This window comes from Heliangelus exortis, chromosome 1 (genome assembly GCF_036169615.1).
Source record: "Heliangelus exortis chromosome 1, bHelExo1.hap1, whole genome shotgun sequence".
NCBI classification, from domain to species: Eukaryota; Metazoa; Chordata; class Aves; order Apodiformes; family Trochilidae; genus Heliangelus; species Heliangelus exortis.
Genome location: NC_092422.1, coordinates 77,248,655 through 77,263,035, shown reverse-complemented (window position 1 = coordinate 77,263,035; position 14,381 = coordinate 77,248,655).

Here is a 14,381-nt window from a genome sequence, read left to right as displayed (position 1 = left end):
GCTCCAGCCCCCTGATCATCCTCATGGCTCTTCTCTGGACACGCTCCAGCACATCCATGTCCCTCTTGTAATTGGGCCTCCAGAACTGGATGCAGTACTCCAGGTGGGGTCTCACAAGAGTAGAGGGCAAGAATCACCCCCCTCAACCTGCTGGTCATGCTTCTCTTCATGCAACCAAGGATCTGGTTGGCTTCTGGGCTGCAAGTGTACACTGACAGCTCATGTTGAGCTTCTCATCCACCAGCTCCCCAAAGTCCTTTTCCACAGGAAAAAGCCAGTCACTGCCCAGCCTATATCAGTGCTTGGAATTACCTCTACCCAGATACAGGACCTTGCACTTGGTCATGTTGAACAGAGGTTGACATGTGCCCACCTCTCCACCCTGTTAAGATCCATCTGGATGGCATCCCTCCCCTCCAGTGTGCCAGCCACACCACACAGCTTGGTGTCATCAGCGAATTTCCTGAGGGTGCACTCAATGTCACCGACAAAGATGTTGAATAGCACTGGTCCCAAGACTGATCCTTGAGGGACTCCACTCATCACCGGCCTCCACAGGTTATGTTTCCCCTTTTCCAATCAGTGGAAACCAGACTGCCACAACTTTTGCTTTAGCGACCACATCTGCCAGTTCCCTTAGTATCTGTGGGAGAATCTCATCAGGTCCCGTGGACTTGTACACTTTTAGGTTCTCCAGATGGTCATGAACCTGATCTTCACTTACAATGGGGCCGTTCTTCCTTCCAACCCTTGCCATTGCCTTCTGTGACTTCAGGAGTGTGGCTGGAGCCCTTGCCAGTGAAGACTGAGTTAAAGAAGTCATTGAGAATCTCAGCCTTCTCCATATCACTTGTCACTAGTTCTCCTGTTTCTTTCCTGAGGGGGCCGACACCTTTCCTAGTCTTCCTTTTGCTATTAGTATACCTATAGAAACTTTTGCTCTTCCCCTTGATCTCCCTGGATAGATTTAGTTCTAACTGAGCTGTGGCTTTTCTAACCAGGTCTCTTGCTGCTCAGACAGCTTCCTTATGGGCCCCTCACTCTAGATTTCATTTCTTCCATTCCTTGTAAAGTTTCTTTTTGTGTGACAGTGTGTCCAGAAACTCCTTTGTCATCCAGGCAGGTCTCCTAGCATTCTTTCCTGCTTTCCTCTTTGCCAGTGTACTTTGCTCCTGGGCACAGAGAAGGTGATCCTTGAATACTGACCAGCTGTTCTGGGCCCCCCCTTCCCTTTAGGGCTTTGTCCTTTGTACTTTAGCCAGCAGATCCCTGAAGCAATCAAAGTCTGCATGCCTAAAGTCCAGGGTTGTAAGCTCGGAATAGATCTTCCTAGATGCCCTGAGGATCTTAAATTCAGGTGCTTTGTGATCACTGCAGCCAAGGTTGTCTCTGAGCCTCACAATGGTCACCAGACCTTCCCTGTTGGTGAGAACAAGGTCCAGTATAGCACCTTTTCTTGTTGATTCCTCTACCATTTGGAGGAGAAAGTTATCATCTCTATGACTTCTATGGCAGTAATTCCCACGGGCTTATCCCTCTGTTAACAGTCCCGACTGGGAACCAAGAATCCTCCAGCTGCCCATCCCTTGAGCTGATGACAACATGAGAAGACATGCTGGTCTTTTGGGCCAGTTGAAACCTGATAACTTTTTTTCCTCTCATTCCATATGGAGTAGACAGTACCTTTTCTTTGCTTTATATCCTTAAGAGTTTGTGCACCCGGGGTGGCTGAAGGTCAATGAAGAAGACAGCTAGCACAAACGTAGAGTGCTACATTCTCATGGGGGGAGTTCTCTTCCTCTGTGCAGAGTGCTGGCTCCATGAGAAGGGCAGTGGGATGTTTTTGTGTGATTCTTCGGTGTACGTAGTGTACTGGGTCCTAATGAAAGTCTCACAGCACAGTGAGCTGTGCCATCTGTCTTCTTGGATTGAGGACAATTCTTGACCATACAAGTGTGGCTTGCATGGTGGGTAGCTGGCTGAGGTAATTGCTTATTATCATTGCCTTGGATGACATTTATGACCAGATCTTTGTCTTTTGTAAGAAGAATACTATGCCTCCCTTCAGCTGAAGTGAGTCCTTTCATAAAGCAGTCAGGAATCTAATCAGACCTGACCAAAATGTGCTTAATGATTTTTTGAAGGATCCTTTATATACTAAGAAAAACAAGGTAAATTAGTCAAAATGGGAGGGCCTTGTAGGACTGTTTCAAATTGTAAAAAAATTTCCATTCCTATCTGATGTAAATGCATATATATAGTAACTATGCAAACACTTGGAACTAGGGAATAGCTATTTGAGAGACACTAAGTAAGAGACATTTTGAAATTCTCTTCTTTATTTTGAATAAGAGAGAATTCAGTTGCAGATCCACACATCTCTGCATAAACTTGCATTATAATAAAACCATATGAGCATAGAGATTGTTTTGTGCATTTTCATTGATGTCTTTGATTGACAGATGGTGCAGGAAAACCAGCAAGGAATGAAAGTGATATTTTATTTCAGTTAGTATTCCATATTGAATAAGATAAAATCATCACCTCTTTCAATATTAATATGGTGTCTGGGCTCACAGTCTGTTACCAGGAGTGTGCTTAGAAGAAGTCCTCAAATAGGACACTCTTTTCTTCCTTGCCTGAGACTGTAAACATTTTTTGTAAAATAGACTGTGATTGCATAGCCTCTGTTTTTGTTCACTTCTCTCCAAAGGATTTGACCCGTTCCAGAAACAGAAAATTTGCTTTTGAAAAAATAAGATGTTATATTATATTCCTCAATAAGAAGAGTACCCCCAACAGTCCAATGTGCTGCTAAAATGAAAACTTTCTTCAATGAAAACTTTTGGCAAGGAACAGGCAATGGCTCTGTTACCATAAAGGCTTACAGCATTCTCCCAGGTAATTTGTAACACAGGAGACAGACACATAAGCTCCAAGTGTCTTTTCAGCTTCTTTAATATCATTTTGTATACCTTTCTGCTGACTGCTCATAAATCACCTACTTCAATCTGGATCTCCTTTTCTCAGACTGAATCAATGTTTCAGCCTGCCTCTGAAATCTCTGAGTGTAATGGCCTTAAAACTAACCTCTGTTTTTCCACCTGTCACTCTCCTGTAGGCAGCCTTTCTGCTGTGATGACAACATCACCTTTCCTCATGGTGTCTGACTAAAACACCTCTCTCATTCTGCCATAACACGCAGCTATTGCCTCATCTTTTTTTCTTTTTTCCTTTCCCAGTGAAGCTCCATCTGTTTTTCTCCATCTCAAACCAAAAAAGCTCAGGGCCCTTTCTCAAGCAGCTCCGCTTTTTATCACTGTAATTTCCTCTTCTATAGTTTCCTGGACACTCACCTCCCCATCCCAGTCAGACTATCCTTCAAAACTGCTTCCATCTCAGACATCCCTGTGCTCAACTTTCAAGAACATCTTCACACCAAATTTTAGCTGCTTATCCTGGTGTCTGCACCTCTTTGCCTGCCGAAGGAAGAAGGAACTTCAGCCCTGCTACAATTGGGTTGAAAATCAGCCATCTCTAGCAGGGAAGCCGTTGATTAATGCAAGGATGGGATTCTGCCTGTGTTAAAAGCAGACTTGCAGAGTTCGTAGCTTTCACATCCACCTGCATCTGCTCACGTGGACACCTCTTAGTTTCACACTACTGCTGCCTGTCTCCGTCAGGTATGTCTTAACAGAGCCATTTATCCACCTGAGTGACTCAAGCAGGCACAGGCGAAGAAAGAAGTTTAAATCTACCCATTATGGTGCAGGGTGAGAAATAGAACATAGTTAATGCTTCATTTGTCAGTCACATTTGCTCCAGAAAGTTAGACATGAATCCAGCTGCAGCAAGTGGAGCTTCAGCTTATAAACCCTCAATTGGCATCCCAGGAAGGATTTAGTAGGTGGAAATGCCATCATACTGAAGTCTCACATAAGTTCTTCTGTGTTGCTAACAAATGCTCACCTTTTGCTCAAAGTGATTTCATTGACTTGCCATCAGAGAGGAATAAAAGCTAACTTTCTCCCAAAGGGTAATGATTCAACATGCTTCATACAAAAAAAGTGTGAAGCCTGAAATAAAAATGTTAGACAATATATTCTGTTCTTGTGAAATACATAAAAAGGAATTACTCCTCAAAGTAAAACTGTCCCATCTCTGCATGAAACTCAATGGTCCTGCTGATCTATTTCATCTGGAGAAGGTGTTTCCCTCCTTTAGGCTCTATTATGCAGATTTGCTGTGGAATTGAGCCAGTTTTCTTCTGAGTCAGTCTTTCACAAAAGTATTTTCTGTGGCCTTTTATGGCTAGCCATGTGCCTTCAGGGGTGCAAAAATGTCTATTGCATTGTGTAAAGGAAATTAGAATTATGCTACATTTCTGATTTAAAAAAAAAAAAAAAAAGGAAAAAGAAAAGGTAAAAAGAAACTAGGGAAATCAGACTGGATGTGAAAATAGGTCTAGAATGTTAAATGGAATCACTATTTTGCAAGACAATCAAGTTAAGGGACACCACCTCCTTGAAGACCACAGGCCTTCCGTTGAGCAATAATTTAATCTTCAGCAGCTTGTGACACCTGCAGCCCAGAGAACTGTCATGCATATGTATGTTCCATATTTTATGACCCTTCCTTCTTTTGTATCTTAGCTCATCTTCACAGAAAACAAATTTGTAGTCTGTGACTGGTTATGGAAACATGAAGAGTAAAAGCTGATGAGCAAGGGAGCAAAAATTTCTTTTTATGATTGTGTCCTTCATAATTAGAAGCAGAACATGAGATACACTTTTTTATGGTTTCTTTTTTGATTTGTTTTTTCTTTTTTAATTAGAAGTACTTACATAATTGGTCTCCACACTGTTTTCCAAACACATTTTTGAGACAACTGTAGGACATAAACAGTAGGACCCTCTCCAGTGTCTGGTCTGATATATTCTCATTATGAGTGATAGCTGCTATTCATAATTTTCACTGTAGTCTGAGCAGTAGCTCAAAGTTCTGAAACTACAGATTTGGAGAAGAACAAGGTATGTTAGATAAAGTTCTATGGTTTGAGATGTTAAGGAGTTCTGGTCCCCTGTACAGCTTTGCTTTCATGCCACAAAACAGCTTAGCAGAGAGATCACAATAGGAGGAGACCCACAGTATCTGGGTTTCTCCTTCAAGCTCCATGACTCTTTCCTGTCACTCAAGCGTGGCAATGTCATTTAGCTATTTTCTGAAATGATCTGAGGTAGATCCACACATAACTGCTGTGTATAATTACAGGCTTTTTTTTTTCCTTGGACAGTATTGAACTTCATATATAAGTGAAGAACATATTTCAAAACTATGAATACAATCTGTGTTTGGATTGGTATGTTTTAACACAAACAATTCATCAGCAATTCAAACACTTGAACAAAGTGCTGCAAATTGCCGTTCCTAAGTAAAAATGTTGACAGCTGACAGTATCTGGGGTGGAAGAGTAGAAGAGAGAGGATCTCAACCATCAACATTGCAAGAGGAGGACCAGCATATTTTAGTTTTGGTTTGACACATTTTTCACAACAACAATTTTTCACTGGGTACTGGGCTTTGGCTTTTCCAATTCAGTTCCCAAACCACAGCTTATTGCTTGCTTGCAGTAATCCTTTTGGATTTACATAAACATGTGACTTGTTATCTGGGTCTTAGAATTTCTCTGCTGTTCTGTTACTTGAGGGTAACTTTAGCTACAGTTTTGTACTACAGTAGTTTAGCCAACTTAAAATATAGAGACCTTCAGATTAATATTTACAGTTTTTCTTTACTTTGATTCTCAGCTCCCTTGTTCTGCATAAATCTTCTGTATCAAGAGCTGCACTTAGTAGACAATTATGCTTTTCCCATCAGAGAGCTATGGACATACAAATTTGCCAGTTTCGTATTCTCCTCATGATTCTAGTTTATAAACATGAAGTAATATTCCCATTATTTGCAACTACTTGCAAAAGCTACCTGTTCACCATTTGCAGGCAGCAATATGAATACAAAGCAAAGCAAAGTCTGGCATGTCCTTTGCTTCTCTAGCCTATCATTCCCTCTGCATTTTCTTGTTCTCCACTCAGCTATCCAAATGGGGAAATTCCATGTACATCTCACAGAGATTTAAATTAAAAATAATTTTCCTGAGGAAGGGAACATACAGTATATCTTTTCAAAAACAAAGTGGAAAAATATTTGGACCCAAACACTTGATAAAGTCCATAATTATTGCTGCAAAAAGTACTATAGCTTAAGGTCAGCTGCTTCTAATGTCCTTCCTTTAAATATTTCTTTTCTGCTGCAGGTGCCATTCTCTCCAGGAGGCATTTCACTTACCCATTCCTTGAAAGTGAAGGGTGGTTTTGCATAAGAATTTTATTACAGAATCAAAGAATCACAGAATGGTCAAGGTTGGAAGGCACCTCTGGAGGTCATCTGGTACAAACTTTTACTCAATCAGGGCCACCTACAGCTGGTGGCCCAGAACCATGTGTAGGCATCTTCTGAATATGTCCAGGGAGGGAGACTCCACAATCTCTCTGAGCAAATTGTGTCAGGATGCAGTCGTCCTCAAAATAAAAAGTGTTTCCTGATGTTCAAAGGTAGCCTCTTGTGTTTCAGTTTGTGACTCTGAACACCCATGCAAAGAACCTGGCTCCACCCCCTGAGCACCTCCTGTGAGGTATTTATGTAGATTGTTATTGAGATCCCCTTGATCCTTGATACAACTCCCTCTGATTGCCCTCATAGGAAAGAACATTCCAGTCTCTTATCGTCTCAGTGATACTTTGCTGGACTATTTGCAGCATGTTCATGCTTCTTTTGAAGTGGGGAGTCCAGGCCTGGACACAGCACTCCAGGTGTGGCCTCACCAGTGCGGAGCTGAAGGGAAGCGTCCCCTCCCTCCACCTGCTGGCAACACTTTGCCTAACACGGGACAAATCATTGCTATCAACAAGAATGCTTCAAAGAAATGTTTGGTAGATGGTGCCAACATTGCTTTGTTCCTTCATCATATCTGATATCAGAGTTTCCCAACTCTTTTCTTCTTGAGTAATGAAGGGAATTAGCATTCTCTTGTGAGTTATGTGGGCAAAAGCCACAAGCACATGTAGACGAGATGTAGCATTGAGCTTCCTTCATACAGCACAGAATGAAGTGTAAGTAACCCAGTCAAAGAAAATTTATGCCAACTGTGGCTCAAATTTCAAGGAAATCATTATTTTACAAAAATGATTTTTAAAACTCAAACACAGGGCAAGACCTTAACTGAAAAAAAAAAAAATCGTGCTAAGAGGCACAACACTTCTTTTAAGCCTAAGAATCCAGTCTGGCTTTATGGTTACCCAGTCAAATATTCTTCCCATTCTGAAGAATGGGAAAGAAGAGTATATAAAAATTAGGGTTTTGGATCATCAGTTATTTTGAGTTTTTCCCTTTTGTGCAGAAGGTATAAGATGATTCCTCATGCTCTGCCATAAATCTTACTTGTACATATAGATAAACTTTTTAATTTTAAACACCTCAGATTGTAAAACATTGGCTTCAGCATGTATATATCCCTAGCATTGGGAACTATTGTTACCAGCGAGAACCCCTGATGCTAAAGACAGGAGTAGCACAAACATCTGGAAGTCTACCTGACTAAATATAAGGTCATGCAAGGCATTCTGCAGTACCTTTGGGCTCCCAAGTGGGAAAGGACAGACAAAGTCTGGTGGGTACCAGGTGGCCACCAGTAATTATGATTCACCTGGGTAGCCAAGCAACAAAGGGTGAGAATCAATACATAACGTGTAGTGTTTCCAGTGGACATAGGAAAATACCAAGACTGCTCTAAAAAAGTAGAGATGTTCCCATGGAATGAATCTATATCAAATTCTGGCCAGTCAATTCCAAGAAAACATCACAGAGTTCCAACCCTGCAAGTATGTTCAGGACTATAGGAAGACAGGAGAATATTAATTTATTTATGTCAGCAAAATGAAGGTGGAGAGGGTATGTAATTGCTATTTATAAATACATATGGGAGAACAGAAAGGAGTCCTGAAGAAATAAAAAAAATATAATTTTGGAGAAATAGACAGAGGAACAAACAGCTGGAAATTAGAAATAGGATTCTAATGCCAAAGGTATTGGAGCAAACTTCCAATGACAGTAAAAGAACTACTTCTGTTTCTGAATTTATTTTCTTGAGTTCATCAAAGGGTAAGGACAGTTCTTCATAAGAGCAAATGGTCAAGGAGGTCTCTTTTAGGTCTGTGTCCCCCATGGCTACACCTCAGTTCCAGACCTGCCCTGGATGAGTAACTGCATAAAAGCTGAAATAGCTCATGAAGTGCTAGATGAGATATATCTGTAGCAATACAGTTTTCCCCGAAGCTGGTAGCAGTTCCATTCTTAGCATGAACAGATTTTTATTTCTGGGCTGCAAGTGTTTCAACTAGCTGGATAGCTGCTAACTACCTCTATGTGCCAGCAGCAGCTCAGCTTAACCAGTGAGCAAATGAGCATCAGTACTTGCAGCCAGCACTTCCAGCCTATTCCCACCACCCTGTCTTGGAGATGAGCATCTGCCAACAAAAAGGGGGGAACAGGCATGAGCCAAAAGGAGGTTACACTTCCAAAATGGCAGGGAAGTACTGGTCTGGAAAGACAGATTGAAATAAGATGTTAGCTCACTTATTCTCACCACTTGAATGCCTCGTGGCATAAACCCCATACCAGACACCACAAGCAAACTCTGGGGACAAACTGGATTTTCTCCCTCACCAACTCATACAGTGGAAGAATTACTTCAGAGGCTTTCAATATATTATCAATATATCAATATATTTGCAGCACTGATAGCAGCACTGTCCCTGCCATCGCTTAGGTCAAGCAGAGCAAGAAATTAAGATCTTCTATTCTATGTTCAGGTCCCTTCTAAGTTACAGTTATATTTCCGAATACTCCACTCAAAAATATACTAATAAATGGTGACATAAGGTGACAGATATACTGTGCCCATACTTTTTCTTCTCTGGCAGTAGTTTTCAAAGGTAGTCACTGTTTGACCCCTGTTCTAACAGCAATGTTTTCCACACTGTACTCCACGACTGACTTCACTGTCAAGCTACATTTAGTCTGGCATATAACTCTGTGTGATTTAACCATAGGTTTACTGAAGCAATCATGGTCATTATCTCTTATTTTCCTTGAATGCATATCATCTCACACAGAGCTCTACTATTATCTCTACTATGACTGTACCTGAACAGGGTCATTTTCAAGACTAATTCAAAATATCACATGGTGTTTCCTCTATTGGTACAATGCTGATTTACAGTTCTGGAGGAAAGTTATTTGCACTGTCACATAGCATGGTTAATAGCTGAGGTTCATAAAGACTGCAATCAAGACATTTCATCACACTTTATATCTGTCTGACTTTTATTGATAGGTTTCTTCTCCACTTTATATGTCCTTTTACATAAAATATCTTCGCTTCCATTGAGTTAATTCTCCTTTTCTCTCTTGTTATAGCCACTAGTAGATTGTTCGTGTGTTGAATAGAGGCTGATCTCATTTTTCCAAACAACAAAGTTCCCATCTTATTTTCATAAATGCAAAATCCTTAATTATGTATTTGCTGTAACACTAAACTAAAGTAAATAAATTAGATATGACAAGATGGAGATGACAGTCTTAAGCCACGCTATCTGGGAAGAGTGGGATTTATTTACAGTTTCATTTCTCATTCCAAATCCTACTGGGCCCTAACATGTAAAGATCTGTTAAGGAGCAAATCCATCAGCTAAAATATGTTGGATAATCTTGTGCAGCCTGCAGAACTGAAGAGTGGGCTATAGTGGTGTAAATTGACTAATCTACAAGCTCTCAGACAGCCCAGAGTTGGAAGTACCACAACTTGCACTGATTCTGCATCCTTTAAATGAATAGCAAATCTCTGCTTCAAAATTCAAAGCTTGAGGAAAAAAGTCAAAACTGTTTGCAGTCCCTCTGTAAAACTAAAAATAAATAAAAAAAAGAAGACAAAAAACCCCAGGTTTATAAAGCAGGTGTTGAGCATCTACACACTCATAGAAGGAAATAGTATGTGCATGGAATGTGCTTTGAAAGGAAATAATATTCTAATAGCTTTATTCCTGTCATTGTACTCTTTCCTGAGCTATACCAAAGCCCTGAATTTCCTTTGAACTCCTGAAAACCCTCTCATTTAGTTATTTAATTTAGTAATTTATATAATGCTTATGATCTTGGCAGGTGGGTGCTTTGCACGAAAGTAAAAATTTAACATTACATAAGCCACCCACAACAGGTAACAGAAGTTAAATTGCTGCTGTTGATGCTATTGAAAACCTTGACAGTTAAATTGAGTAGAATTTAAAAAAAAAAAAAAAAAAAAAAAAGAAAAAGAAAAAGAAAAAGAAAAAGAAAGAGAAAAAACAAAGAAACACAACCAAAAAAATCAGCTCCATAAAAAAAAAAAACAAAAAAACCAAAAAAACCCCACAACATATCAAATTTGCACTGTACTCTCCAAGACACAAAATTTGCAGATTAGCTGCATCTGAGTGACAAATTGGAAATTCCTGCTGGGAAAAGCCCTGCCCCAGTCCTGCTTGCACTTAGGACCAGACTGGGTGGTTGAGATCCCTTACTGCCAGACAGCAGGAGGCACAGAGATAGACCTGCTTTCTAGTTTTCTTGGCTATTTGCTTTTGAACAGTAAAAGCATTTTTCTTTTCTAGAATGTGAAAGTAATGCTGCTATCAGCTGTGAGGATGCAGGGGGTAGGGTCAATGCCCCTTGGAAAAGGAACAGAAGTCACAAGGAGCCATGAGCCTGCACTGAGTCAGGCTGCTGTTTCCCTCTTCACGTGTAAGATGCACACCCTCCCTTCCTCAGTTTAACAAGGACCATGTAGCTCTACAGCTCCTGAATGCTGGTTTTGTGTAATTATAAAAACCTCTGGGATGTAAGGGATTTTCAGCTTTTGTGTGTGCACAGAGAATAGCATGTCAGTTGATTTAACTAAGCTTGTGTTCAGAACTCTTCAGGAAAATAAAATCTTGGTTTGAGAGGTAATGTGATCCTACAAATTAACATCGGGGTAAGAAAGGACTTAATTCGACAGACTGTTACTGAAATATCACATGTATCTGACCCATGTTGTCAGAATTTCAACCAGATGCAGCCTGTTGTCCCCCACTCAAACACCCCCCTCACCCCCCTCGTCAGCCAGGCAAGCATCCTGATCTTCAGTGGTGCTGAGCACCTGCAATTTGCACTGACTTTCACATCTGAGAAACAAATTCAGTGGGAGGTGTGAATGATTATCATGCCTGAAAATCAAGCTGTTAGGGTTAAAGGGTAGTAATTTCATGATCTTTCTTTAGGTTCTAGCTGAATTATACTTTGGCTTTCCCGTTTCAGAGCTCACAACATCTTGCCAGCTTCATACAGTCATAGTGTTTGTAAGCACATAGTGTTAGGTAAGCATTAAATAAATGCCAGGTCTTATTAATTCCTCTTTAGATCTGCAATGAAGATGTTTCTGACAGCTGCTGGCTCCAGAAGGCACTGAATGAGTTTAGATCCCCAGGCTGCTCCTAGGGCAGAGATCCCCAGCCTGCAGCCGGGTACCACTGCCTACCATCAGAGCCATGGGGTTGTGCCATGATACACCCAGGGGCAAAGAGATGGCTCTGAAAAGTTCAAGTTCCTATGCACGCTAAACCCAAATAACACAGACAGCAGTCACAGGAGCCCACGTGTCCACCAGTAATTCCGTAAATAATTTGGTTTAGGAGTTCAGTCTATGTGACAGGCACGGAGCTGAAATGGAACAATATCATGGATACAGAGATCTAACCACAATTTGTGAATATTGCAGAAGTAGCAGTATAGCCATGATGAAAAAAAGCCATAGAAATAAAGCAAAGTTTGTAGGGAGAATTTAAATGTTTCATTAGACTAGTTTGCTAAAGCTGTAAAAAACACAGAAGTGATTGGACACACAAGCCCCTCTTCAGGTCTGAAATAGAAACAGCAGCTGCAAAAGCCAAAATGAATCCATCAGAATGAAAAAGAAAAAAAACAAAACAGCAGTAAATACCTGTGGAGACAATAAGCTTGTTAAGACCTCTGGAAAAGAGTGAGAAATATATTTATCCTTCTTCAAGGCTAGAGGAGTTAGCTTGGGATAGCACACATTAAATAAGAACATGCCTCAAAAGAGACTTTAATCTGTTAGCATTTTTAAGAAATATGATTCCTAGTAACTGTCCTCCTGTTATGGAGGTGATTTATTGTGTTTCTATGTTCCACCAAAAATCTCCAAGATAGTGTGACAGCACTGAGGGAATTATCTCCCACTGGAAGAGGAGTGTTTCTGTCCACTGGCTGGGTTAACCTATCCTGGTTCATCACGGTTGTTTGGTCTTAGCTATTGTTTCCAGAGGGCATATGGGCACAGTGGACGGGCAGAGGAACTGTGTTGTACAGGCTCCAAGATTGATTTTTATTGTGAAAAGATGTGCCAAATTCAATGTTTGCTGCTCAAAATACAGTTTCAATCTCTGTGATATTTACTGGCCCCAAGTATTTGTTTCTGGGCCTGAAGTTAGTGAGATGGAGCTATCTGGAAGGTAGAAGTTCTGGTTCTGAAAAAATTTCATTTGGCTTAGCATCATGTAAATTTGTTTCTATAGGTCCCAGATTAGGCTGGTAGCAATAGTGCTTGACAGTATTTTAGGTCCTTTCAACTCAAAGTTGCCATCCACATGTCCAGGAGACCACACCTCGCTGGTAAAGGACATCTAAATAATTAAAATTATTTCCACAGTGATCTTTTCAGATTAAATGAAGTGAGTTCTGAAAAGCCTGGATCTTTTGAATAGTGGCTGATTTTCTTCAGACGAGCATTTTTATCTGTCTCTTTCCACAATTGGGAAATTTTAATTTGATGTATGTTATGTGGGGTGATTTCAGCAAAATAATATTCAAGAGAGTTTGATGGGGGCACTTCCTCTTGAATTTACCAAAAATCAATGAAAAAATTAATGTTTTTGCTGTTAAGCTTTCACTTAAGTATTTAAGATAAGCACAGGCTTAGTGATAAATTGAATTATCTTGATACTTATACTGTGTCCAGTAGCTGAAAAAAATTTACTGAAATGGCTGTTCATCGTGAGGGTGAACTATATTTTTTTTTTTTTTTTTTTTCGTATTGGATGAAGCACAGAAGGTTGATATTCATCTTGGGAACGATCTGAGGACCAACTGGGATGCTATCAGAGTGTGAAACATGGTGGACAGACAGATATATTCCTGGCAGACACAATCTTATTATAGTGGGGAAACAGTTACAATCAGTATCTTTCATTGTGGAGAAAACATGTTGTATGCACAGTCTTCCTTGTCTTCATTAGTAAAAGTGTTTGCATGTTTGCACTACTTGTGATTTAAGATCGATTTTGTGAAACAGCAAAAATTGCAATGACAGCTTATTTCTTATTTCTCTCCCCATTCTTTTTCCTGAAGTAGTCAATATATTTGTCTGAGAAGGGTTTTTGTTTTGAGACTTCAATATCTTGCTTTATCTTCTTCCTCAAGTTCCATAGGAGTGGTATTTTGGAATTAACTTCTGGGTCACTATTAACTACTCATAAAGAAGTAGTTCCCTGTATACAAGTATGTCATCTGCTTGCTCTTCTAAGGAGGCATTTGGGCGTTTGGAGCAGAAGGTTCGCTTCAGATTAGCAGATTTTTCATTGACTGAAGGTGTTTGTATGGCTCTTTATCAGTCAGGGGTTGGGATAGATGTTGTTGTGTTAGTCAGTTCTTTTGTTTGGTGTCTGTTATTTTGGTGGCATTCTGGAGGCTGTTTCAAAAAGACTGAGAAAACTTCAGATGCACTTCATTTTAGTTTGTCTTTCTTTTCAGTTCATCAGTTGGATGTATCTAGATATAGAATATTATTTTCCGAGCATTCTCATACATAACTTTGACGGTGTATTTGGAATGATCAATCTTAGTCAAGATGAGGTCACAACCTCTAGAAGGCCACTGTGCTCCTGGAATAACCTCACAAAGCAGAGTTAATTTTCGAGCTAACAGTTTATCACCCCTCTTTCTGCTAACACTCTCTCCATTTCACAGAGACCAGCTGCCTTTTCTTTTTTTGTAATCTAGCTTGTTAACATAAAGAAATTAAGTGGAGAGTAATTGCTCTCTACTTTCATTTTTCTTTGAAGTCTGCAGCTTCCATTTCAGAACTGCACAAGACCTTGCATTCCTAAAAGCTATCTATTTTCTCCAAGCACAGTAATTGGTCCAATAAAAAAATATTACCTCTGCCTACAAAC